Source organism: Schistocerca nitens, chromosome 9 (genome assembly GCF_023898315.1).
Source record: "Schistocerca nitens isolate TAMUIC-IGC-003100 chromosome 9, iqSchNite1.1, whole genome shotgun sequence".
Lineage (NCBI taxonomy): Eukaryota > Metazoa > Arthropoda > Insecta > Orthoptera > Acrididae > Schistocerca > Schistocerca nitens.
Genome location: NC_064622.1, coordinates 22055061 through 22080055, shown reverse-complemented (window position 1 = coordinate 22080055; position 24995 = coordinate 22055061). Strand labels below are relative to the sequence as shown.

General features: G+C 44.1%; 1 protein-coding gene across 1 annotated transcript in view; it reads right to left on the bottom strand.

Annotated features, from left to right (window-relative positions):
* Positions 1-24995, bottom strand: part of LOC126203034 (pyridoxal kinase) — a 108900-nt gene that overhangs the window by 33897 nt on the left and 50008 nt on the right. The gene's annotated exons all lie outside the window — the stretch shown is intronic.

Below are 24995 nucleotides of genomic sequence, written 5' to 3'. Positions count from 1 at the left end.
GGCAGCTTGTACTGGAATGCAACTGTCATATAGCATGGAAGCAGCAGTCTGGAGGGAGCCGGAAGGAGAAGGGATAGCAAGGTATTTGTGGGGGGCAGAGAAGAGCACTGTCTGGTAGAGCATGCAGAGACTAGACTGTCAACAGGTGCAGTGTCGGGAGGCTGTGGAACAGGGAGGTGCAAAAGAAAGAGAGGGAACGATGAGCGAAAAAAAGAGAGGAGCAGAGAAGGGGAAAGGGGCATGTGCACGCACTGGCGAAGGACAGAACAAACAGAGGGTGGGAGATGAGAATAGGGAGAAGGTAATAGGACAGAGGGGGTGGAAACTGTTGGGTGGAGGGCATGCAGCCAGGTAGAGGCTGGGATGATTTCAGGAGCAGAGAATGTGTTTTAAGGATATTTCCCATCCGTGCAGTTCAGAAAAGCTATTGTTAGAAGGGAGTATCCATATGGCTCAGGTAGTGAAACTGTCATTGAAATCAAGCATGTTGTGTTTAGCTGCATGTTGTACCACAGTGTGGTCCACTTTGCTCTTGGCCACAGTTTGAATGTGGCCATTCATCCTGGTAGGCAGCTGGTTGGTAGTTGTACCAATGTAAAAACCAGAAGAATGATTGCAGCAGATCTGGTCTACAACATGGCTGCTTTCACAGGTGGCCCAGCCTCTGATGGGGTAGTATAAGCCTGTGACAGGACTGGAATAGCTAGTGCTGGGTGCGTGGATTCGGCAGGTGTTGCATCTGGGTCTTCAGGAGGAATATGATTCCTATGGCAAGATGTTGGTTTGGATGTGACATAGGGATGGATTAGGATGTTGTTGAGGTTGGATGGGCAATGGAATACTACTTTAAAATGGGTGAGAAGGATCTGGGGTAGGATGCCTCTCATTTCAAGGCATGACAATAGGTAATCAGAGACCTGATGAAAGATGTGATTCAGTTGTTCTAAACTGAAATGATATTGGGTCATGAGGGGGACACTCCTTTGTAGGTGGTTCTTGGGGGTGGTGGGAGGATTGGGGGTGTGTGAAGAGAGCTGATTGTAAACTAGGTCTGGCGGACAGTGCGAGTCTATGAATACCTTGGTGAGACCTCAGCATACTCTGGGCACAAGCGAGTTATTGCCACTGCAGATACACCATCCCTGGGTGGCCAAGCCGTATGGGAGGGATTTTTTAGTGTGGAAGGTATGACAGTTGTTCTGTTGGCAGTTCGTGTGCTTAACGTGGACAGAGGTGCAAATAGAGTCACCAGAGAGAAGGTGGCCAGCGTCCAAGAAATTGGCACGCTGTGTTGAGGCAGAGCATGGGAAATGGATGGGAGAAAAGATGTTGAGGCTGTGAAGGAATGAGGATAGGGTGTCTTGGCCTTGAGTCCAGACCATGAAAATATCATCAATGAACCTGAACTAGACAAGGGGTTTGGCATTTTGAGGAGCTAGGAAGATGATCTATAGGCAACCCATAAACAGGTTGGCATAGGTGAGTGATATTCAGGTGCCTGCGGCTATACTGCAGATTTGTTTGTATACAGGGTGTTTCAAAAATGACCGGTATATTTGAAACGGCAATAAAAACTAAACGAGCAGCGATAGAAATACACCGTTTGTTGCAATATGCTTGGGACAACAGTACATTTTCAGGCAGACAAACTTTCGAAATTACATTAGTTACAATTTTCAACAACAGATGGCGCTGCGGTCTGGGAAACTCTATAGTACGATATTTTCCACATATCCACCATGCGTAGCAATAATATGGCGTAGTCTCTGAATGAAATTACCCGAAACCTTTGACAACGTGTCTGGCAGAATGGCTTCACATGCAGATGAGATGTACTGCTTCAGCTGTTCAATTGTTTCTGGATTCTGGCGGTACACCTGGTCTTTCAAGTGACCCCACAGAAAGAAGTCACAGGGGTTCATGTCTGGCGAATAGGGAGGCCAATCCACGCCGCCTCCTGTATGTTTCGGATAGCCCAAAGCAATCACACGATCATCGAAATATTCATTCAGGAAATTAAAGACGTCGGCCGTGCGATGTGGCCGGGCACCATCTTGCATAAACCACGAGGTGTTCGCAGAGTCGTCTAAGGCAGTTTGTACCGCCACAAATTCACGAAGAATGTCCAGATAGCGTGATGCAGTAATCGTTTCGGATCTGAAAAATGGGCCAATGATTCCTTTGGAAGAAATGGCGGCCCAGACCAGTACTTTTTGAGGATGCAGGGATGATGGGACTGCAACATGGGGCTTTTCAGTTCCCCATATGCGCCAGTTCTGTTTATTGACGAAGCCGTCCAGGTAAAAATAAGCTTCGTCAGTAAACCAAATGCTGCCCACATGCATATCGCCGTCATCAATCCTGTGCACTATATCGTTAGCGAATGTCTCTCGTGCAGCAATGGTAGCGGTGCTGAGGGGTTGCCGCGTTTGAATTTTGTATGGATAGAGGTGTAAACTCTGGCGCATGAGACGATACGTGGACGTTGGTGTCATTTGGACTGCAGCTGCAACACGGCGAACGGAAACCCGAAGCCGCTGTTGGATCACCTGCTGCACTAGCTGCGCGTTGCCCTCTGTGGTTGCCGTACGCGGTCGCCCTACCTTTCCAGCATGTTCATCTGTCACGTTCCCAGTCCGTTGAAATTTTTCATACAGATCCTTTATTGCATCGCTTTTCGGTCCTTTGGTTACATTAAACCTCCGCTGAAAACTTCGTCTTGTTGCAACAACACTGTGTTCTAGGCGGTGGAATTCCAACACCAGAAAAATCCTCTGTTCTAAGGAATAAACCATGTTGTCTACAGCACACGTGCACGTTGTGAACAGCACACGCTTACAGCAGAAAGACGACGTACAGAATGGCGCACCAACAGACTGCGTTGTCTTCTATATCTTTCACATCACTTGCAGCGCCATCTGTTGTTGAAAATTGTAACTACTGTAATTTCGAAAGTTTGTCCGTCTGAAAATGTACTGTTGTCCCAAGCATATTGCAACAAACGGTGTATTTCTATCACTGCTCGTTTAGGTTTTATTGCCGTTTCAAATATACCGGTCATTATTGAAACACCCTGTAGCTTCCCTTCAAAGAAAAAGTAGTTGTAAGTTAAAGTTACTAAGGTGTATAAGGAATGAGATAGTGGGTCTGAAGGATGTTGAGAAAGGTAGAGTTCAATAGTGGTAAGACCATGGGCATGAGGGATGTTTTGGTATATAGGGCAAGGGCATAAGCAGTGATGAGCAGGGAATCAGGATGTAAAGGGGTAGACATGGTGGAAGGTTGGTGAAGGAAGTGGCATGGTAGGCTAGATTATGAGCAATTAGTTGGAGGTTTTGGTCAACAGGGGCAAAAACTTCTTTCTAAATTGCAGTGCCAGAATTTCTGGGTTTTTAGATTTTGGGGAGCTTATAGAAGGTGGGTGTGTCACTGTGGTGAGGTGGGAAATTGTTTCCACTGTGGTGAGGTGGGAAATTGTTTCAGGGAAGATGTTCTGGGAAGGGTTAGCAGAGTTTATAGGTGGTGAAGTCAGATAACTGGCAGAGGGCCTTCCACCAGGTAACCACAGCGATTTATAACAACAAGCATGAAACTTTTGTCTGCAGGTAGGATGATAAGGTCAGGATTTGTTTTGAGGTTTGTATGGTTGTCCTTGCTTCTGATGAAAGACTGGCGTTCTGAGGAAGGGACCTGGGGAAGGATGGTGAGGCTAAGTTCAAGGTAAGAAATGACCAGGCAATGGTCAGATGGGAGAGGGAAAGGAACACAATTTGATGTTAGTACGAACTGGGAGTGGCAGGGTTCAGTGTTGGGGTAAGGTTGGCTTTGGTTGGAGGGATTGATAGCAAAGAAGTGTTTCCATTGCAGTTATTGGGAGAAAGAGATTAGGACATTGACAAGTCCAGCATGGTTCAATTTGGCTCTAGGGTTAAAGGTGAGGCCCTTAGATGCAACTAAACTTCTATGGGGCTGAGAGTTTTGGTGGGAAGGTTAAGAACAGTGTTACAGGAAAGTTTCAGCTCTGGATTTGGTGGAATGTTGGTAGGAAGTTTTGGGGGATGTGGGAAGTTGAAAAGGTCAGATAGGCGGGGTCTGAGGAGGAACACTGTGCGTAGGGTATGGGTTGGATAGTGGTTTCCTGAGGCAGCACTAGGATGTCAGCAATTTGTATAACTTATGGAGGTGGTGTCTGGAACACTCAAGCAAGCGCTGGAGAGCAAGGGATCCAGTTTCAGAGATGTGTTGTATCTAGCAGGGATTGGACATTAGCAATGTCTTGTAGAGGGAGCAGAGGTAGTTCTGGGATGGCTGTGCCATGGAGATGTGTTGTTGCAGTAAGCGGTTTCTGGGGAGCAGGACCAGTGGAACCTGACAATGTGAAGGTCATTATGAAAGGAGGGGTGAGATTCAATTAAAGGAATTTTTATGGTTAGTCTGTTGCGTGGGATTCCATGGTTTAATCAGCATTTAAGGAACAGGATGCGGGACTGTGTTTATCCAGGGAAGGAATATTTTTCTGAATTGGTGCAGAAAGGTGGAGCAGGGGCCCACTGTGGCAGGGATGGCATAAGGGGAACAGGAATGATGTGGAAATGGGCAAATGAAGGTGTTAGATGGTTGTGAGGGGAGCTGGATACCAGAAAAGACATGTAAAATACATATAGACCAATAAAATCAAGCAGAGATGCATAAAAATATGAAAAAATGAGTGAAACTATGAAAAGATATGAACAAATACATGAGAAACATACACTAATGTGGGAGAAAAGGACTGGATGAGGTATTGAAGTCTGCACGCATTCCGATAAGGGAAGAGAAGGGGGAAGAGGGATTACTTAGGTTGAGTATTACAATTTCATGTGGCACAAGTAGAAGTGGAAAATAAAATGCTGAAATAGGTGAGGATGAGGGACAAAGTGTGATCAATAGGAATAAATATAATTATCAGTGGGAAGAATTTGCAGCATCAGATGCTGCATCAACAATCTGTGTGATCACACTGCCATGTGTTGTACATGAAGACATCATTGACACATTGTGACTCTGAAGTGTGAGTGGTTTGGGCAGCAGTGAATAAACTCAGGAAAGAAGAGAAAGAATGGACACTGAGATGACTAATGCTATTGAGAATAGTAACAAAGGAAAACATCATAGAGTTGTGAGAGGGAAGAAAAGCCGTTAGACAAAATCACCCAATGGAAAATCCAGGTTGGAATATCAACAACATAAGGAAAAGGTGACATGCCGAGTTGCAGACAGGCACAATGAAAAAGATATTTGCACATTACTTTTTAGCCAAAACCTTCTACAGAAAAGAAAACACAAACACTTTCATTCACACAAGCAACCAAATCTCACATACACGACTGCCATCTCCAGCATCTCGGACTGGAATGCAACAGTCACGTAGCATGGAGGCAGCAATTTGGTGGAGGGAAGGTGAAGGGACAGCAGTGTATGGGGGCAGGGGGTGTAGAGAAAAGCACTATCAGCTGCAGCGTAGAGAGACTAGACTGCCATTTGATGCAGCATTGGGAGGCTGTGGGACAGGGAGGTGGAGAGAGAAGGGTGGGAATTGGAAGCAAGAAATGAGTGAAGTGGGGAAAAATGGGCAGCTGCATTCGCAGAGTGAGGCACACAAATACAGGTGATAGGACAGAGGGGGTGGAAACTGTTGGGTGGAGGTTATGTGGACAGTGGGTTACCATAGGTTGAGACCGGAATGATTTTGACAGTGGAGAGTGTGTTGTAAGGATTACTCCCATCTGTGCAGTTCAGAAAGCTAATATGCAAGTGTCTTATCATTGTGCCTTTCTGCAACTCAATATGTCATCTTTACGGTGAGTAGCAATCTATCTTCTTCTTACACTGTTGATATTCCAAACCAGAGTTTTCATTGTTTGATATTGCCTAATGGCTTTCCTGTCATCCTATAGCCCTGTGATGTTTTCCTTTGTTACTATTCTTTATAGCACTAATCTTCCCAGTGTCCATTCTTTCTCTTCTGTTGTATGTTTATTCACAGTTTCCAAATCACAAACACTTCAGAGCCACAGTGTATCAACAATCCTGTCCATGCACAATACACAGCTATGTGACTGTGCGAATTGTTGATGCAGCATCTGATTCCTCAAATGCTTCCCACCATCGTTTTTATTTATTCCTATTGATCCAACTTCCACCCTCATCCTCATGTATTTTAATGCTTTATTTTCTGCATCTACCCATGCCACATGAACTTGCAATAATCAATCCAAATGATCCCTCTTCCTCTCCTCTTCCCATATCCGAATGCACGCATACCCCCAAACTTTGTCTATCTCTTTTCTCCCACATTTCCATATGTTTTAATGTATCTGTCCATATTCTTAAGATGTGTTCATGGTTTTACATGTCTATGTATTTTTTACATTTATTTTCTGTTATCCCGCTCTCCTAACAACCATCTAACACTTTCATTTCCATATGATTCCCATTTCTACATGATTCCCACTTCCCTATGCCATCCTTGCCATGGTGGGCCCTGCTCCCTCTTTCTGCATCAGTTCAAAAAAATTTCCCTTCCCTGGAAAAAATACAGTCCCAAATCCTGTTCCTTAAATCCTGATTAAACCATGGAATCTCCCCCCCCCCCCCTACCCAACGGACAAACAATAAAAATTTGTTTCATTGAATCCCACCCCTCCTTTCACAATGACCTTCAGGTTTCCAGACTCCACCAGTCCCTGGCCCTCAGAAACCTGTCACTGCAAGAAGACATCTCCATGGCACAGTCATTCCAGAACCACCTCTGTTCCATCCACAACATACTGCTACTCTCCAATCCCTGTTACAAATGTACATCTCTGAAATTGGATTCCTTGCTCTCCAGCACTTAGAAAAGCATTCCAGACATCACCCTTATCAGTTATCCATCCTGCTGACATCCTACTTCTGCATTGGGGACCCACTACCAAACCCCTACCCTACACACAGTGTTCCTCCTCATCAACTCCATATAGCACTCAGACGCTGCCTATCTCGTCCTTTCAACTTTTCACATCCCGCAAAATCTACCATCACTCCACCAAATTCAGAGCTGAAACATTCCTGTAACACTGTTGTTAACTTTCCACAAAACCCTCAGCCCCACAGAAGCTTCAGTACTATCCAATGGCCTCGCATTTAGCCCTACAGCCAAATTTAACCCTGTTGGATTTAACAAACAACTACTCTCCTCCTCCAGATTCCTGCAATGGAAACACTTTGTTGCCACCAATTGCTATAACCAAAGCCAACTTAACCCCAAAATTGAACTCTTCGTCTCCCGGTTCATAGCACCATCCAACAGTGATCCTCCCCCCTCACCCCTTCCTCCAGCCTAGCCACCCTCCAATCACCTCCCACTTACCTCCAACTTGGCCTCACCAGCCTTCCCCAGAACACCAACCTTCCAGCAGAAGCAAGGACAGCCATACACGACCTATAAACAAATCCTGACCTAATCATCCTACCAGCAGACAAATATGCCACTACTATTGTTACGAAGTACAGTGACGACCTTGCAGAAGGCCTCTGCCAATTACATGACTCCTCCATGTATAAACTCTGCCAGAGACACCCCATTCCTGAACTCCAACATAACTTCCAATCCCTGCTTTAAGCCCTAGACTCTTCCCAAACCCTCTCCCCTGAATCCATCTTTCACTTCACCCCCATGACACCTCACACACCCACCTTCTACAAACCCACGAACACCACATTCCTGGATGCCACAATGTAGCTGGCTATTGTGCTCCCATTGAAAGAATTTCTGCTCCTGTTGATCAAAACCTCCAACCAATTGCTCATAATGTAGCTTACCATGTCTAAGATACCAATCGCTTCCTTCACCGACTTTCCCTTTACCTCTGGGATCCCCACTTGTCACCGCTGATGCCATTTACCAATACACCAACATTCCTCATGCCCATTGTCTTACCGCTATTGAACACTATCTTTCCCAACTCCAGACCTACTATCTCATTCCTCATATGCCATACTGACTTTGTCTTAAGTAGCGACTAATTTTCCTTTGAAGGGAAGATATACAAACACATCTGCAGCACAGTCATGGCCACACACATGGCACCTTTCTAAGCAAACCTATTTACGGGCCACCAAGAAGGGACCTTCCTAGCCTTCTAAAACACCAAAACCCTAGCCTGGTTCAGGTTAATTGATGACATCTTCACAATCTGAAGTCAGGGTCAAGACACCCTATCCTCATTCCTTCACAAATTCAAAACCTTCTCTCCCACCTGCTTCAGTTGCTCCTCCTCAACTCAGTGTGCCACCATCCTGGACATCAAGCTCTTCCTCCATCCACATCTCTGTCCACATTAAACCCAACAACAACCAACAGCAGTACGTGACAGCTGTCACCCCTCTCACACCAAAAAATACCTCCCACACAACCCTCCCACCCATGGACAGCATATCTGCAATGACAACAACTTCTTTGTCTAGTATGCTGAGGGTCTCACCAAGGACTTTACACAAGGGCACTATCCCTCAGACATAGTCCACAAACAGCTATGTTATACACCAGTTCTGCAGCAGTCATTGCACAACCAGCCAGCTGTCCACCAGAATGAACAGCCACCACCTGAACAAACTAGCCCACACTGTTGCACAACATGCAGTTGAACATAATATGCTTGATTTCAACGGCTGATTCAATATCTCAGCCATCTGGATCCTCCTTCCACCACCAGTTTTTCTGCACTGAACAAATTGGAGTTATCCTTACAACACATGCTCCACTCCCAAAATTAACCCAGCTGCAACTTACAGTAACCCACTGTCCCCACACGCTCCACCCAACAATTTCTACATGCTCAATTCTATCACCTTCTGCCTATTCTCATCATCCACTGTATTTGTGTGCTGCCCTCTGCCAATGCACCCACCTGTCTTTCCCCTTTCCTGCTCCACTCCTTTTTCACCCCTCCCCCCCTCCCCATATCCCTGCCCCACAGCCTCCTGATGATGCAAGATGGCAGTCTAGTCCAAGCATCCTCCTCCAGAAAATGCACTTCTCTCTGCCCCCACCCCGAGCTGCTGCGTCATGTGTGTAAGGTGTGATTGCTTCTATGAATGAATAGGATTGTTTTTTATTTTCTGAAGAAGGCTTTGGCCAAAAAGTATTGCGTAAGTGTCTTTTCATTGAGTAGCAATATATCTTCTCCTTACATTGCTGATGTTGCAACCTGGAGTTCCGATTGTTTGATTTTGTTTAATTAAACAGTATCGTTACTGGAAATTTATTTTGTGATGATTGGTTAGTAGAGGGCTTATAAACTGTTCGAATCTCATACATCTGATAATAGATTTTGCCTTTCACTCAATTTGTTTCATTGCCCTCTACAGCATTTAAAATTTTTGCATGTTTGTAAAATGAAGGAAGATTTCTGTTTAAGGTCCCACAGACGATGAGGTATTTAGAGGCAAAGTACACAATTGGATTCAATACGGATAGAGTAGGAAATTAGATGTGTAGTTTTCAAGGAACAGTCCCAGTATTTACTGCTAATGATTTAAAGAAATCATGGGAATCATACATATGGATTGTTTGACAGAAACTTCTCCTGAATTAGAGTCCCATACCTTAATAACTGCACCATCTCAATTTCTGACGATGATGATTCGTGGGTGAGAGCATTAAACAGCAAGGTCATCAGCTCCCTTCCTCACTTTCTATGGTTTTGTGTTAGCCACGCGGAGCATGGAGATAGGTGGAAGTGGTTCAAACATAACTGTTAATCACATTAATTACTCTTTTGCAAATGAGTCCAAGTCCTTTTTCCTACTTGCCACAGTTGGGCTGGGCACCAGACCACTTGAATTTTGTCTGCCAAGGAGGATAAAGTGGACTGATGACCTCAGGTGTTAAGTCGCATAGTGCTCAGAGCCAGGATAAAGCAGCCACAATGAACTACACAAATTTGTAACAAAATTAAAAAAAGATAACAATATTATTAGCCCATAATATAGCCACAGGATCACTTTGTGTGGGTGTATTAATTACTACACTTTGGAAATCAGGTCAGAGCAGACTGCAGCAATCTCATGAACCAGCCTTGGCGACTCACTGTCTGAGATGCCAGAATATAATTGTAATATTTTGTGTCACATGTTTGGCTTCTGTGGCTCACAGCTTGTCTTAATACATGGTGTAGCATGACATGGATCTTGGCTACAGGTGGCATATCAAAAAGAGCAATTCTTACTTGAAAAGTATAATTTTTATTTGTTTTAGGAGAATTTCTCACCGCTGACTGAAATTATTGATTTTTTGAACAAAATACTTTAATTCTCATAAACATCTCATTCCCTTTTTATATGCTAATGGAAGTTCCAACATATGCAAATAATTCATCATCATCTTCGTCTCCCCTCTATCCAACATCTGGTCGGGTTGGAGTATCAATGGTACTTTGCCACTTTACTCTTTCTTGTTCCACAATTTGATTCCATAGCAGGTTTCTCCTCCTTAAACTCATCTTTATTATATCAATCCATCTTGTTCTCGATCTTCCTTTTGGCCTCTTGCCCTCAATCTTTAACTCCATCATTCTTCTTGGTATTCTTCCCTCTCCTATCTTCTTCACAAGCTTACACCATTTTAATCTATTCTTTTCAATTTTCTCAGTCAACTCCAATTTTCTTCCTAACATCTTGATTCTTCACTCTGTCTCTCCTCATAAAAAACCTGGGTCCATCTGGCTCCGGATGGTAGTACCCTGTAAGGGCCCCTTGCCAGGGTAACAGGTGAAGACAGACAACGGTTGGAAAGTGGAAGAGGATTTTACAAGTCCCAATGGTGGAAAAGCGGAGGAACTGTCTTCGTATCTTATTTTCCGTAGCATCTGTACTCCAGAGGGGTGGCTACAAATGGTATCTGTTCTCCATGTTAGGAGCGATCTAAGCATATGCTGGCAGCAGCTCTAAAATGCCTTTGGGAGTGGCGACCCCATCATAATAATAGCTATGTATGAAATAGTACTTCAAAACCAGCCTCGGAAAAGGTTAGGGCATTCCCTGCAGGAGATGTGCAGTTCTTGGGGTGCTGGGGGAACTGTGAGAAGTGGGTGACTAGGCACCAACACAATGAAGGTGGGTATCATTAATGTGATGATCCTCACTGGGAAGGTGGAAGAGCTGATAGACTTCATGGAAAAGGAGAACATGGAACTGATGTGACTTAGTGTAGTTAGATGGAAGGGAAGAGGAAGCAGGTAAATGAGTACTGGCTACACTACTGGAATGGTGGACAAGAAGCTAAAAATTGAGTAGGTATCATAGAAAAACCAAATCTAGAGGACTATGTGGAAGCAGTAGAATACACAAGTGATAGGGTGATGAGGATTCGGCTGAGGACAAGGAATGAAGTGAAGGACTTCATCCAAGTATATATGCAAATAATTAATGAGTAAAAATAACATCTCACCAAAAAGGAGATTGTTGAGTTATTGACTAGCATATAAATAAGAAGACAGATCAGAATAGCTTGCTAGCTTTTGGATGACAGTGACCATCCAATTGGGTGGGCAGCTTGGTAGGTTGTCGTGACCACAAAAAGTTGCATCAGAGCTGATATATGATACGGTTCCTTTCACAGAAGACACTGCCTCTGATGGGATAAGACAAGCCTGTGACAAGACTGGAGTGGGCTGTACAAGGTTGGTAAATGAGATGGGTCTAACTGTGTCTTTCACACGGATGCGACTCGTGTGGCAAGGGGGTTGGCGGCAGATGTGACATGGCAATGGACCACGATGTTGTGCAGATTAGGTGGGTGGCACATTGCCACTTTAGGAAGGATTGTGAGTAGGATGTTCCTCATTTCTGGGCAAGATGATAGTCAAAGTGCTGGCAAAGGAAATGGTTCGGTTGCTCATGTGCAGGATTATACTGGGTAATGAGGGCAGTGTGCCTTTTCATCTGGTTCTAGGAGGTGATGTGGGGATTAGGGTTTCGTGAGGATATGGTGTCGGAAAACTCTCTGCAAGACCAGGCTTGCAGGATAGTGCCTGTCTGTGTAGGCCTTAACGAATCTTTCAGCATATTGGGTAAGGGAATTCTTGTCACTGCAGATGCAACATTTGTCAGTGGCCAGTTGTGGAAAGGATGGCAGCTGTCAAAATACAGGTAGTATTAGTGGATGATGGGATTGATAAGCACAGAGAAATGGATATAGCCATCAGAGAGGTAGGATAACCATATAGGACGGTGGGCTCACTGGGCTGAAGAGGGCCAGGATGAAGTGATTTGGGGAGAAGCTGTTGACGCTGTGGAGAAATGATGGTGTGGAGTCTTAGTCCTTTGTTCAGATCATGAAGATATCATCAGTGAACCTGAACTATGGGTTTGGGTGGTGGTGGTGATGGTGGTTAGTGTTTAACGTCCCGTCGACAACGAGGTCATTAGAGACGGAGCGCAAGCTCGGGTTAGGGAAGGATTGGGAAGGAAATTGGCCGTGCCCTTTCAAAGGAACCATCCCAGCATTTGCCTGAAATAATTTAGGGAAATCACTATGGGTTTGGGGATTGGGAGGCTAGGAAGGTTTCTTGCAGATTGCTCATAAACGGATTGGCATACGAGGAAGCCATACTGTTGGCCATGGGTGCGCTGTGGATTGTTTTGTATACTTTCCCCACAGAGCAGCAGTAGTTTTTGTATAATAGTGTAGTATGTTTGGCATATAAGTAATGAGATGTAGATTTTTTAGCATGTAAAGAGTGAAGTAGTGGTCAGAAGGACATTGTGGGAGATAGTGTTCTATAGTGAAAAGGCCCTGAGCATGGGTAATTTTGTTATATAGGGTGTTGGCATCAACAGTGATGAGTAACAATAAATGTGGATGATTGAAAGTTGATGAAGGAAGTGGTGGAAGTGCTTTGCAACTATAATATGAGAGGGTAGGCTTTGGACTATTGGTTGGAGGTGTTGGTCAACAAGAGTGGCAATTCTGTCAATGGGAGCACAGTAACTAGCTACAAAGTGATGTCCAGGTTTATGGATTTTGGTAAGCATGTACAAGGTGTGTGTGCGCTAGAGGTTGTACAGGTGAGAGATGAGATGGAATTTGATAGAGAGATTCTGTAATTGGTCTGAGGATTTCAGCAGGGATTGGCAGGGATTGGAAGTTATGCTGGATGCTTTCTGTCAGGTAACTGTTGTGGTTCATCTGTCCACGGCTGAGCCTTTGAATGTAGAAAGGCTGATTAAATCAGACCTGTCTTGAGGTTGTGGATAGCTCTTCCCCCCAGAGCTTTTGTGTTGCTAGTAAGGGATCTGAGGAAGAGTGACGAAGTCAGGTTGAAGATAAGGAATTTATAGAAGGTAACCACGGAGTGGTTAGGTGAGAGAGGGGCAGGGTCATGGTTGCATGGTTGTGTGAACTGGGATTAGATTGGTTTTGGTTAGAGGGATTGGTAGCAAAAAGTGTTCCCATTGTAGGGATCGAGAGAAGGAGAGTAGGTCTTTGATAAGCCCAACATGATGGAACTTGGGTGTAGGGCTGCAGATGATGCATTCAGATAGGACTGAAACTTTCTCATCACTGTGATCATGCTCTGCATGTAGTCACCAGTCCAGTGTCAGTGCGTGTCTGTCACATTCCTATGCCATGCACCTGCCACCTCCATCCAAGCCATCAGCTACCCTTCCCCAACCCCCTCCTTGTTCCCCACTAGTTAAAAATGCTCAACAAGTATTAATACAGATGAAATGAAATGAAATGAATTGAGTGTATGGTATTGTTGGCTCGGAGGCCCCATCCAGGGAAGTCGGCCGCCAAGTGCAAGTCTTATTTCAGTTGATTCCACATTGGGCAACTCGCACACGAGGATGAGAAATGATGATGAGAACAACTTAACGCCCAATACACGAGCGTGGAAAATCTCCAACCCTGCCGGGAATCGAACCTGGGTCCGCTTGCACGGGAAGCAAGCACGTTGCCACCCAGCTAAGCAGGCAGGCATTAATACAGATATAAGACAAAAAACAGTTCAACTGAATTAAAAACAGTGTCTGAAAACCAGCAAATTAATGATTTTTAAAGTACTTCCTAATATGTTACTGACTATATGCCTCCATATGAGCCCTGATTTCTCTCATCTTGTATTTGCAGTCCCTGTAGGAGATTTATGGACTGTTGAAATGTTCTGCAGTTTTCTGAACTTTCTCAATAATGTTTTGTGAAAGGAACACACTCGAACCTCCAGGAATTCTGATTTGAGTTCACGGAGCATTTCCAGAATACTCACATACTGATCGAACCTACCAGTAACAAATCAAGCACCGCAACTCTCAATTGTTTTGATATCTTCCTTTTCCGCGACATTGTGAAGTTCTAAAACACTCAAACAGTGTGTCACAGAGAGTTCCACAAGTTTCATACATGTGGTCACATTTATAGATGACCTTCACACTCCCAAAATTCTCAATAAACCAAAGTTTATCATTTGCTTTCCCTGTGCTGACCATATGTGCTCATTTCAATAGTATCATTCTGCAATGTTGTGCCTAGAGATTTAATAGACATGATTGTGGCAAGCAGCACGCTACTAATACTATATTTGAACATTACATGATTGTTTTTTCTTCTCATGTTCATTAAGCTTACATTTTTCTACATTCACAGCAAGCTGCCATTCATCACACCGAACACAGATTCTGTCTAAGTTATCCTGTATCCTACAGTCACTTAATGATGAAATTATCCTATACACTATACCATCGCCAGCAAACAGTTACATGTTGCTGCTACATTATCCAGTATATGTCTGTAAAGAACAAGAATGGTCATACCACATTTCATTGGGGCACTTCTGACAATACCCTTGTCTCTGATGAACATTCACCATATAGGACAACATACCAATACTTAAAAAGTCTCCAAGCCACTCACATATCTGCGAATTTATTTCATATGCTTGGACTTTGGTTAACAGTCGGCAGTGGGGCACTTACCAAACAGTTTATAAAAATCTAGGCATTGGGAACTTGCATGTTGCCTTTCATGAATAGTTCACATCATACTGTGCTAGACAACAGCAAATTGCTTTTTGCGTAAGTGATGCTTTATAAATGCCTGCTGAGTTCTGGACAGGAGCTTTTCTGTCTCAAGGATGTTTACTATATTGGAACTCAGAATGTGTTCAAGAATTCTGCCGAAAACTGGTGTTAAGGATATTGGTCTTTAATTTTGTGGACCTGTTCTTTTGCCCTTCTTATATATGGGAATCACCTGTGCTATTTTCCAGCTGCTTGGGACTTTGTGCTGGTTGAGAGTTTCACAATAAATGCAAGCTATGTAAGAAGCCAATGCTGGGGCTCATTTATTTGTTTTCAACTCTATCAATTACCTCTCAATACCAGGGATGCCTATTTCTACGTGCTCCATACAGGATTCTATATGATGGTCAAATGGCGGTATGTCTGTAAAATCTTACTGCGAGAATGATTTTTTAAAAAGAAGATTTAAAACATCAGTTTTCCTTTTGGTGTTTTTTATTACTACACCAGAAGGCCTTCATCTCGCTCAACAATTCTGTGTAGGGCCAGAAGTTTCTTTTATGTATTTACATTTTCTTTGCATGGAGCCATCACAACGATGGCTTTTGCAAATGTTAGAAATGATAGTATTACAATAATTATACTCTCACAATATTTTATATACTGCAAATGCAGCATCTTATATCCATTTTATACATCTATTACATTATAGTTGATATGCTACTGGTTCATGTTACAGTCAGTGTCTTAAAATTTCCTAAATGAATATAAACATTTTTCTATAAGAAAAGATATTGATTCTTTGTTAAAGTCAGTCTTTGTACATGTTCATAGAGAATTTGGTGGTTTGTAAAACCAAATCAACATATTGATGTATGGGCTTCTATCTATCTCTGGTTTCTCAGCAAGATCTTTCAAATGGCTCTGAGCACTGTGGGACTTAATATCTGAGGCCATCAGTCCCCTCAAGATCTTTCACTAATGAATGGTGGAAGATGTATGCTTTGAACATTTTATAGATATAAAAATTTCTAATAACTTTCAATTATCTACATTTCTGCATTCATTTTTACTGAAAGTGCAACAATCTGTTTTCTTGGCAATTTTTGTATTTTGTTATTAATCTACGGAGAGTCTTTCCCATCCTTAACCACTTACTTGTCACATATTTCTCCAGAGTGTCATTTACAATCAGTTTAAACTTTGCCTGTTCCTCTATGACCATCATACCCAAAAGAAATGCTGTCCATTCATTGTCTAAGTGGGAGGTTAACAACTGCTTATTTGCCCTTTCCAGCATAAAAGCTCTCCTAGCCGTCTTGATGGCTTTATTAACTTTACTAATCACTGCCATTATGATGACATCATGATCACTAATCACTGTTTCTACACTGAACTTTCTGTCTGAGGCTACAAGGTCTAAAATATTTCCATTGTGCCTGGATTTTCGAACAAGCTACTCAAGACAGTTTTCAGAAAACATGTTCAGAACTACTTTACAAGACTGTCTGTCTGTAAGACCGGCAATGAGTCAACAGATGATCCTGTGAGTACTCAGAAGGTTGAAGTCACTTCCAACTAATATAGCATAATCTGGGTACTTGTGTGCTAAACCTGCCTAGTTAGCAAAGTGCATTAACATGCTGCTTTCAACATTCGTGGAGGTGAACCTGCCCTGGATCAAATCCACATTGCAGATTAACAATGGTGGCTAGTGAACTGGCCAATCAGGATGTGGTTTTTATGGAATGAAGATTAGGGTTTAATGCCCCATCAACATTGAGGCCATTAGAGATGGAGCACAAGCAGATTGATTCAAGGATAGGGGACTGATGACCATAGATGTTACGTCCCATAGTGCTCAGAGCCATTTGATTCAAGGATAGGGAAGGAAATCAACAAAGCCCTTTCAAAGGAATCATCCTGGCATTTCAGTGGAGTGATTTAGAGAAATCACAGATAACCTAAATGAGGAGGGTCAGAAATGGATTTGAACTGTCATCCTCCTGAATGCGAGACCAGTGCGCTAACCCCTGTGCTATCTTGCTTGGTGTATGTAGATTTTAGGCAGTTTCCCCCATGTCCAACTAGCTGAATATGGGGCTTGTACCCATGTCCTGCCTCAGACATTCAGATGAGATTTACTCTAGATGTAGACAGGTAGGGAAACAGATTCTGTCCCGGAGTGAGTGGTGGTATCAGGAAGGGCATTCAGCCAGCCACTGTCATTAACACTGCCTCAATGCACATTAATGCTGACCCATAGAGAAACAGGAGGCCAAAGAAGAGGAGGAGGGGGTACTTCTGTGCTACCGAGCACAGACTTTCTTTGAATGATTCTGTAACAGTTGTGGCATAATTGGACAGTCAGTAAAAACATCTTATGATTAACTTGTGTTCACCAAGGCCGGTTACTCACGTCAGGGAACTTCTCCACTCAGACTCAGTTTTGACCCCAACTGCAATGAATGATCCCTCTCCTATGAAGTCCAACCCGACTTTTTGATGTACGTTCCATGTCTCACTAAATACTTGGGAGCTTTCTACTTCAAGTTTCAACCAGTCATCAGTTCTAAGTATAATTCGAACAAGGCAGCTTTCCTGGAGGGCACTGAATCCCAGGATTTTGTTATAAATGCAACGGCAATTTACTGTTAAAATTCTGCCATTCAAAGTGATGTTACTTTGTATGGTATCTGACTTTGCAATCCCTGTATTGCGTTCAGCAGAGGACCTCAGACTACAGCCTAGCCTCAAAATCTGCCATGTGCACTCTACAAGTACTTTGGTATTCAAGTAGCTGTTTCCTCTGTGTAATGCACACATAACCTATCAAAGGGGAATCCTGCTATTATCTCTAGAACTTTACAGCAATGACCATAAAGGAATTGACGGAGCCTTTGGTTGAGGCTCAGCTTCAACCCAAAAGATCCCCATAAATTCTGGGTACAATACTGCTTGGCCAGCAGTCTTCACCACCACTTCTGCCAGCCACACATATGAATAAGGATGGCCTCCAAACCCAAGTAACAGGAATCACTGGTGTCAACATGAGCAACTGCAGGCATGGTTGCCTCCACATCTCATATGAGGCCTCTCAGCAGACATACTGAATGCACAAAAACTCCTTTCCAGCCAAGGATGCTATTTCCCACAGGGGCCTCATAATTCACCTAATATTGGAGCTTCCTGTTTATCTCTGTGACATGTTTCAAAGGTTTAAACTTTCATCATCAGGTGGATTTACATTTGTTAGTATGACATATATTCTTTGTACTGTGTGTTACTGTTTCTCTTCTGATATATTATCCTTACACCTAATAGTTTCCACATGCCATATTTGTTTAGAAAATATGACAATATACCTGTGACGTGTTACAACGGTGAAAGGTGCCTGTAACTACTGGAGATAGTCCATTTTACTTATTTTATTTTTACCGTTAGATACAAGTTTAGTTAAACCTTTGAAATGTGTTGCGGAGATATATAAACAGTGACTGGTAACAGTAAACTTGTTGTTTCATTTAATGTCAATAACAGTCACATTAATGCCTAACCTAAAATGTTCACATTTAAAGTAATATTGGAGCTTCTGATAATTAGTGACACTGTACTCCTTCCTAACATGCATTTCTTTCAGGAGTGCATTTAGTCTTGACTTCATTACTGTGAAAGAAAATGGGCAACCACATGGAGCAGTGCATATGGAGGAGCTGCCAGAACAAGAGCATATTTGGCTAATGGACTGCTCTGTCCATTCCCCCAACTTCAGCCACATCAAGCATGTGTAGGATGTGTTGGGGAGATGTATTGCAGCACATCCACATACACCAAAAAGCATCCAGCAGTTGTCAGCTGCAAGAACCCCTCACCAACTTTGTGGCCATGGACGGGGAAGGTTGCAGAGCATGCTTTGCTTTCCACAGTGTTCACACTCTCTACCGAGACCCATGCTTGGTCTTTTGTAATGTTTAGCAGACTGTAATGGACCATGGTGACTTCAGTGTAATTAATGTCTTTGATAAAAGTGTCATTTCTGTTCATAATATAGTGTTTTCTTTCTTTTTTTTTTTTTTTACTATACTATACTTTCTATGTGTGATTCAAGTTTTATCAAGCTATGTTACTTGGCAGTGATACATCATGAGAAAGTTACTTTTGTCCTTAAGTTTTCCACACCAGTGTATTATTTTACATAACTGTCATCTTTGTCACAATTAATCCATTTACAGACGATTGCATCAAAATCATACTACAGAAACAAACCAGCGATTCCACAATAAAACTGGACATTAAAATAGGTTACACATATTGAAAATATTAAGGAATGCTGGTTAAAATCATAAAATTCAAGAGGAAACTAAATCATTGTGGCATTAAAGGCATTCCCATTTCTCAGGTGGAGATATATCTCAACAACAGAACACTGAGGGCAAATAACACAACAGGAATAAAACTGTACTTGCAGTGTGGGATCTTTAAATATGGAGTCTCACAAGGTTTGGCAGTTGGCCTGCTTCTGTTCTTGAACTATGTAACAATTTAGCAGGGATGTTGGGAGCACTGTCGAAAAACCTTTATATTTCGTGATGATACAAGTATACTGATCAAGGGCAGAAGCATATCCACACAAGACACATCCAGGACGATAATGGGACAGGCTTCCAAACTGATCACAGCAAACAGCTTAACCCTTAATCTTACCAAGACTCGTGTTATGTAATTCCAAACAAATTAAATATGACTTATAGATATCAGAAGTACAGATACATAGGCACATGATAGATATAACCCAATGCACGAAGTTCCTAAGATTCCAGACGCATGACAAATTATATGATACCGGCAAATGGATAACTTAACCAAAAGAGCTCAGTTCTGCATACTTTGCGCTCCGTAAAACTCTCATTTTATTGAACTGCAGATGGGATTATTAGCACTCTTTCAGATAATAATGTCCTATGGCATTAATTTCTGGGGAAATAGCGTAATGGCCATTTACGATTTCACAGCTATAACACATACACATGACAACCTGTGTACCACAGAGATTGACATCAATTTTAACATCATGAGGACTTCATACTTGACATACACTTCATTTGATATAGATGTACACTGACAATGGTCTGTCTGCCCAAATACTGGTTTGCCAATTAAATATTTGTAAGTGCATCTCGTAGTGTACAGCAACATGTGTTCTAACAAATTTTCTGCTGTGGTGCCAGTTGACAATAGCCCGATACAGTCATCACAGCCACTGAGTATCAGGCCGTGTTTGTTTGATCGATTAATTGAGGGAAATTATACGACTAAACGGTGAGGCCATCTGCCCCGCTATTCCACAGTTACTTGTGGAAGAGAGGGAACCCGCTAAAAGTGGATGGGACAAGTCAGAGGAGTCAAACATAAAACAAGGAAGTTAAAGCACAAACAGTAGAAGACATAAAAGGGGAGACCCAATCTAAAAACTGGAAAGACAGAGGGGTAAAACAGAGGTCTTTCCACGGGGTCTCAGACTGAGAAAACATGAAGAGAGGTGCCAAGTACAACCACTGTTGCTCCAGGAGTAAAGCAGAAGGAAGACCACCAATCTGCAGTATTCTCCTCGATTGTGTGGAGTTTACCACTGAGAGTATTAGCACACCATATGTCATTCCACTGCAACTGGTGTCATGAAAGGGAATGGAGGGGTAAGTAGCTGTCTCTCTAGCCAAATGGGCAGCCAGTTCATTCTCCGGGATGCCCACACGACTCGGGACCCAGATAAAGACAACAGAGCTGGCGGCACAGCCGAGGGCAGAGAGAAGGTCGTGGATAGAAGAAACCAAAGGATGATGAGAGTAGCATTGGTCAACAGTCTGCATGCTGCTCATTGAATCAGTACATATTAAAACACTGCGGAGGGAGGCCTGAGAAACAAAATGGAGGGCCCTGTTGATGGCTATCAGCTCTTCTGTGAACACACTACACGATCCCGGCAATAAATGGTGTTCTCACTAGGAGATGTGGAAGTGTATGCCGTCTTATCTATCATCTTATGACTGTCAGTGTGGAAGCTGGTAGCACTCTGGAACTCTGCAAGGACGGAATGTACAAGGTGCCGAAAGACCACAGGGGCGACAGAGACCTTAGAAACCTGGAGTAGATCGGTCCTAATCTGTAGTGTAGAAACCATCCGAGGAGAAGGGGGGAGGGGGGAGGAAATAAATGGGGCATTTTCCAGTGAGTGGAGATGGAGATTCCAACAGAGGGAAGTGAGATGCATTCCAACCGGCAATCCCACCCATGGGCGGTTATCAGGAGGGAGGCATCCCTCATTTGCAAAGAGGACAGGGTACACAGGATGGTGGGGGAACCAGCAAATGGCAACTGCACGAGAAACCAGGAGTCGGTTCCATCGTATTTGTAGAGGGAGAATACCCACTCCTGCAAGGAGGCTGTCAACAGGACTAGTGTGGAAGGCACCAACTGCCAGATGGACCCCACAATGGTGAACAGGGTAAAGTAATTTCAGAGTGGAAGGAGCCACTGAGCAATAAAGCTGATTACCATAATCTAGTATGGACGAGACCAGAGCACTGTAAAGATGGAGAAGAGTAGCACGATTTGCACCCCGAGATATGTGGGCCAGGAGGTGGAGAGCATTAAGCTTCTGCACGCATGTAGTCTTCAGGTGGCAAACACGGGGCAGCCGAGTTGGCTTTTTATCATAAATATGGCCCAAGAAACAGGACTGTGCTACAACATGTAAGAGCTGGTTGCCTAAATAAAGTTCTGGATCCGGGTGTACTGTGAGTCGATGACAAAAATGCCTATGTTTGGAGGGAGAAAACTGGATGCCACGGGAAGCAGCCCACGTAGAGGCTCGCCAGATGGCACCTCGGAGGTGGCACTCGGCACATGCTACTGAGTGGGAGCTGCACCAGATGAGAAAAATGTCGACATACAACTCCGGTGTAACCAGACGCCCTACACAGGTAATGAGCCCATTGATGGCTACGAGTCAGTGTGACACTTAACACAGAACCCTGTGAGATACCATTTTCCTGAATCCGAGGGGTGCTGAGTGAAAAGCTAACTTGAACCCGGAAGAGCCGGTGGGATAAAAATTGGAAGGGGGTTGCGAAAGCCCCAGTCACGGAAGGTAACTAAAATGTGATGGCGCCAAGCCATGTCGTATGCCTTATATAGGTCAAAGAAGACTGCAACAAGATGCTGGCAGTTAGTAAAAGCCTGTCGGTTGACTGTTTCCAATGTGAGTAAATGGTCTGTCGGAGACAGTCCTTCCGGGATGCCACACTGATACAAAAGGACAAAAGGCCCCAAGTTTCGAGTACCCGACATAATCAGAAGCTAACCATCCTCTCGAGCAGTTTGCAAGGTAAGTTTGTCAGGCTAATCGGGCAGTAGCTGTCAAAAAGATGTTGGGCTCCTCCTGGGCTTAAGGACGGGGATAAATATATTCAAGATCCTGAATACATGTTGCCTCTGGGTAACATACAAGTGCTGGATCATTGGGTTGTGGATGGAATCAGGGCCTGGGGCTGTGACATGTGAGGAGGTAAGAACCTGCAAGGATTCCCATTCAGTGAATGGTTCATTATGGCATTCAGCTTGGTGGGGGATGAAACAGAGGGAGATCTGTTGAACTCTGCATTTCTACTGGAGAAAGGTAATAGGAGAGGAAGAAGATGCCAAATGCTGTCACAAAGTGTTTTGCAAGATGTTCTGCAAGAACTAATAGATCAAAACACTGAGCACCTTGGAGTATAAGACCACGGACAGTTGACTGTCACTGGTGGCAGAGAAGGCTGTGGAGCTTGGACCAAACCTGCAGTGGAGAGCCACACCCGCCCAGGGAGGAAACATAGCACTCCCAGCATACGGTTTTACTTTGCTTAATAAAGTAGTGAGCTTTAACATGGAGACGCTTAAAAGCAAGAAGGTTGGTCTCTGGAGGGTGTCATTTAAATCAATGCAACACCCGTCGGTGATCCTGGGTAACGACAGCTATATCCCTAGTCTACCACAGTAGCAGTTGGTGATGATGAGGTCCTGTGGATAGGGGGATAATAGTGCTAGTGGCATGTAGAAGAGCAGCAGAAACGTCTTGCTTGACCAATCAATGCAATCTGAGAGAGAGAGGTGTCAAAATGCATATCAGACATATATATAGGCCAATTGGCTGTGGGGAATGCCCAACATGGGGCCCTGTTGACCTGGCAGTGGAAGGGGAACAATAGAATCATTAGAAACTGGTCACTATCACAAAGATCATCAAGGAGTGACCAATGTAGGGAGGCTGTGAGAGATCAGTAGCAGAAAAGGTGCCACGAACCGCTCTGAAGTGGGTAGGGGAACCGTCATTGAGGAGACACAAATCAAAGTCTGTAATAAGTTGGTCAATTAGAAGACCCCTACCTGTTGAAGTGGCATGATGTGCTCTGAAGTCTGCAAGTAGGAGGTACAGTGGCGGGATGCTATATTAAGGCAGGCAAGTCAACATAAAGAAGTGTTCTACCAAGAGGGAGGTAGAAATTGCAAATGGTGATTGCTGGGCTCGTTCACACTCTTACCACTATTGCTTCCAGGTTGGTGTTAACGGGATATCCAGTCGCTAATGACACTGGTGCGAACCAAAGTGCAGACCCCTCCAGATGCTATCCCGGTTCAAACAGAGTGCCCGACAACCACAAAAAGTTGGAGAGAGGTCATCATGAACGTGCATTTACTAAAGAGCAAGACAGAATGCAGGGATAATGCAGAGCAGTTTACAGAGTTAGGTGGTGGGGTGCAAGGGGTGTCCACATGAAGAGGTCGGCCACAGCTACCACAGATGGGAGTGGCACTACATCGCGAGGACATGTGGCCGAACTGGAGTCAATGGGAGAAATGCATAGAAGGTAGAATGTATGGTTTCACGTCACATCTTTAGACCATTTCCTTGACCTTCTGGGCCACGGTATCCCCCTCAAATGCCAGGATGAAAGTGCCAGTGTCTACACAATGGTTCTTATGGCGTATCTGGACACGCCGGATGAAATGAACTCCACGTTGTTCCAGACTAGCCCTAAGTTTATCATCGGACTGGAGGAGAAGGTCCCTATGGAAAATTACACCCCGTGTCATATTGAGTGACTCGTGTGAAGCGATAGCCAAGGGGATCTCTCCTAAATGTTAGCAGGCACAGAGGGAGGCCGACTGACTGGCAGAAGTTGTCTTTATAAAGAGAGAGCCATATCTCGTACTGCTTAATGACAACTTCACCGAACTTGTCCTCATTATGTTCCACAAAGAAAAGGGGTTTGGTGGAGTCAAAAGTCTCCCCATCAGTCCTGGTACAGACCGGGAACTGCGGAAAGGGTTTTACCCTAAGCCGGTGGGTCTGGCCCTCCTCCCAGGGGGTAGCCAAGGGGGGAAAGGCTGGGAAGGCAGAGACAGGAACTGAGACAAAGCTATTCCTAGGATGAGACACAGCTGAGGAAGAGCAGCCACAGAGTTTAACTCATTTTATGTGCCAAACGTGTCCCACTACCATCCACTCCGAACAGGGCTCGCCTCATGGGCACCACCCAGCCACAGCAACAGCCGCCTGGGAGGATGGTCATTGCTGGGAGTTCTGATGCCCCGAAAAAATGGGCAACCATTCCTAGACTTGCACATGGCATTCACAGTGAAAGTATCAGCAGTGTGACCCTTGTGTTGTCGGGGTACTCAGTCAGATGGGTACGTAATAGCCCCCCACACAGACTGGCTACTGAGCTGGTGAACTAGCAAGGAGGCGAAAGGGCTATGGCGGGGAGGGAGGGGAAGGGGAGAAAAGGGAGAAGGAGAGGAGCTGGGGGGGGGGGGGGGAGAGGAACCCACACCAAAGGCATCAGGGGGTTCCCCATCTGGCTCACACTACAAATTTCAAATTAAGAGATGGAGGTCAAACCACTGAGGGGGAC